This window comes from Triticum dicoccoides, chromosome 5B (genome assembly GCF_002162155.2).
Source record: "Triticum dicoccoides isolate Atlit2015 ecotype Zavitan chromosome 5B, WEW_v2.0, whole genome shotgun sequence".
Taxonomy (NCBI): domain Eukaryota; kingdom Viridiplantae; phylum Streptophyta; class Magnoliopsida; order Poales; family Poaceae; genus Triticum; species Triticum dicoccoides.
In genome coordinates this window covers 510,394,866-510,398,926 of record NC_041389.1, presented here as the reverse complement: position 1 = coordinate 510,398,926, position 4,061 = coordinate 510,394,866, and positions in this window count along the sequence as shown.

The window sequence follows — 4,061 nt, the reverse complement described above, 5'->3', positions numbered from 1 at the left end:
AGAACTTTGTGATGAACTATAGTATGCAAGGGATGACGAAAATGATTCCCGAGCTCTTCGTGATGCTGAAATCAACGAAGGTAGAAATCAAGAAAAAGCATCAAATGTTGATGATTGACAAGACCACTAGTTTCAAGAAAAGGGCAAAGGGAAAGAAAGGGAACTTCAAGTAGAATGGCAAGCAAGTTGTCACTCCCGCAAAGAAGCCCAAAGTTGGACCAAAGCCTGAAACTGAGTGCTTCTACTGCAAAGGAAATGATCAGTGGAAGTGGAAATGCCCTGAATATTTGGTAGATAAGAAGGATGGCAAAGTGAACAAGGGTATATTTGATATGCAGGTTATTGATGTGTACCTTACTAGTGTTTATAGTAACCCCTGGGTATTTGATACTTGTTCGGTTGCTAAGATTAGTAACTCAAAACAGGAGTTACAGAATAAACAGAGACTAGTTGAGGGTGAAGTGACAATGTGTGTTGGAAGTGGTTCCAAGATTGATATGATCATCATCGCACACTCCCTATATTTTCGAGATTAGTGTTGAACCTAAATAAATGTTATTTGGTGTTTGTGTTGAGCATAAATATGATTAGATCATGTTTATTGCGATACAATTATTCATCTAAGATAGAGAATAAATTGTTATTCTGTTTACATGAATAAAACCTTCTATGGTCATACACCCAATGTTGATGGTTTATTGAATCTTGATCTTGGTGATACACATATTCATAATATTGATGCCAAAAGATGCAAAGTTGATAATGATAGTGCAACATATTTGTGGCACTCCCGTTTGGGTCATATCGGTGTAAAGCGCATGAAGAAACTCCATAAAGATGGACTTTTGGAATCACTTGAAAAACAGAATCTGTCAAAAACAGAACAGTCTGTAGCAATCTGTAACTAACGCAAACTTCTGGAACTCTAAAAATTCTACCAAAATAGGACGTACTGGACAATTTGTTTATTGATCAGCATAAAAAAGAATCAATGCAAAAGCACGTTTTTGTGATTTATTGAATTGTTTATCGTGAGCGCAAAGTTTCTGTTTTTCAGCAGAATCAAATCAACTATCATCATAGCTTATCCTATAGGTTCTACTTGGCACAAACACTAACTAAAACATAAAACCACATCTAAAAAGAAAGTAGATGGATTATTTATTCCTAAACAGAAGCAAAAACAACAAAAACAAAATAAAATTGGGTTGCCTCCCAACAAGCGCTATCGTTTAACGCCCCTAGCTAGGCATAAAAGCAAGGATAGATCTAATGAGTGCCATAATAATAAGATAGATCTTGAAAACTCATCTCATATTCTCTATGTTCGGCAGCAAGCTTCCTTTGAGGCAACCAAAAGTAATCAAAAGGGCTAAAATTGGTGGGACAAAGGTCCCCAAGATCAATAAAGGGAGGAATAGGTTCCTCCTTTGGCCCTTCATAGTGCACAACTATTTCATCACTAAAAGAATTCTTTTGGCAAAATTTTGTGAGCCTATACTCAAGAGAATATCCTAGCTCATCGTTTCGAAGAGCAAAATCATTATTAAGTTCGTTAATGCAATCAATCAAGACTTAGGTAGGAACCTTTTTTCTAAGGTTTTCATTAAAAGTGACATAGTCAAAAGAATGAAAACGTCTAAATTCCTCTTGATCATAAAGGATCACTTCTATGGGAGGACGACCGGCGTCCACCCTATAGTGCGCAAAGATTTATTTGGCTTCTCTAATGATAAATCTAAACTCATGAGCCAAAAAGATAGTAACAGCGCGCTTAACCGAGGAATGCTCAATATTAGAAAATTCTAGGAAAATTCTTTGTATGCAAGGATGCATCTGGATAAATTGTCTTTCAAGTTCAACTACAAGCATAGAGATAGCATCCGCAAGACTACTAGTTCTATGAAGGATAGAACAACCCAAGGAAGGTAAAGCACCGGTACAATTAAAGAAATCTTGAATGACACCTTTGCCAATAATGTTACCACTGCCGATTCGAAACTTTTTAGTATGCAAGATATGGGGTTCATCGGCCGGAGCCTCTGGATTTTCTGTGTTATTATTATTGTCCATATCAATGATAATCTCCCCAGTTTCAGACATAGTGGCAAACAAAAAGGCAAACTAGAAAAAGGCGAAAGAGAAAGAGAGGAGGAGATAGGGAAAGAGAGGGCGAATAAAACGGCAAGGGTGAAGTGGGGGAGAGGAAAACGAGAGGCAAATAATGTAATGCGAGAGATAGGGATTGTGATGGGTACTTGGTATGGTTGACTTTTGCGCAAACTCCCCGGCAACGGCGCCAGAAATTCTTCTTGCTAGCTCTTGCGCACTGCGTTGGATTTCCCCGAAGAGGAGAGGATGATGCAGTAAAGTAGCGTAAGTATTTCCCTCAGTTTTTGAGAACCAAGGTATCAATCCAGTAGGAGATCACGCAAGAGTCCCTCGTACCTACACAAAACGATAGCTACTCGCAACCAACGCAATTAGGGGTTGTCAATCCCTTCACGGTCACTTATGAGGGTGAGATCTAGTAGAGATGATAAATAATATTTTTGGTATTTTTGATATAGAGATGCAAAGTAAAAAGTAAAAGGCAAAGTAAAAACAAAGCAAGTAATAAAGTAATGGAGATTGATATGATGAGAATAGACCCGGGGGCCATAGGTTTCACTAGTGGCTTCTCTCAAGAGCATAAGTATTCTACGGTGGGTGAACAAATTACTGTTGAGCAATTGATAGAAAAGCGAATAATTATGAGATTATCTAGGTATGATCATGTATATAGGCATCACGTCCGAGACAAGTAGATCGAAACGATTCTGTATCTACTACTATTACTCCACTCATCGACCGCTATCCAGCATGCATCTAGAGTATTAAGTTAAAAACAGAGTAACGCCTTCAGCAAGATGACATGATGTAGAGGGATAAATTCATGCAATATGATAAAAACCCCATCTTGTTATCCTCGATGGCAACAATACAATACGTGCCTTGCAACCCTTTCTGTCACTGGGTAAGGACACCGCAAGATTGAACCCAAAGCTAAACACTTCTCCCATTGCAAGAACTACCAATCTAGTTGGCCAAACGAAACGGATAATTCGAAGAGACTTGCAAAGATAACTCAATCATACATAAAAGAATTCAGAGAAGAATCAAATATTATTCATAGATAAGCTGGATCATAAACCCACAATTCATCGGTCTCAACAAACACACCGCAAAAAGAAGATTACATCGAATAGATCTCCACAAGAGAGGGGGAGAACATTGTATGGAGATCCAAAAAGAGACAAGAAGCCATCTAGCTACTAGCTATGGACCCGAAGGTCTGAAGTAAACTACTCACACTTCATCGGAGAGGCTATGGTGTTGATGTAGAAGCCCTCCGTGGTAGATGCCCTCTCCGGCAGAGCTCCGGAACAGGCCCCAAGATGGGATCTCGCGGATACAGAAAGTTGCGGCGGTGGAATTAGGTTTTTGGCTCCGTTTCTGATCTGAGGGGGGTACGTAGGTATATATAGGAGGAAGGAGTACGTCGGTGGAGCAACAGGGGGCCCACAAGGCAGAGGGGCGCGCCCAGAGGGGGCGCCCTCCACCCTCGTGACCGCCTCTGGCACTTTTTGGAGTAGGGTCCAAGTCTCCTGGATCACGTTCGGTGAGAAAATCACGTTCCCGAAGGTTTTATTCCGTTTGGACTCCGTTTGATATTCTGTTTCTTCGAAATACTGAAATAGGCAAAAAACAGCAATTCTGGGCTGGGCCTCCGGTTAATAGGTTAGTCCCAATAATAATATAAAAGTGGAAAATAAAGCCCAATATAGTCCAAAACAGTAGATAAAGTAGCATGGAGCAATCAAAAATTATAGATACGTTGGAGACGTATCAATGACCTATGCAAAGATGCCAAAATTCCAAAATTTTGATGGAGTCAAATGGTGTTGGAACCTATCTATATGGATGGGGGATGTCAATAGCTACTCAACAAGCTAAAGAACGTCAAAATCGGACTCCAGGAGTGAAAGTTATGGCTAAAATGGTGAATGTTGGTGGGCTGA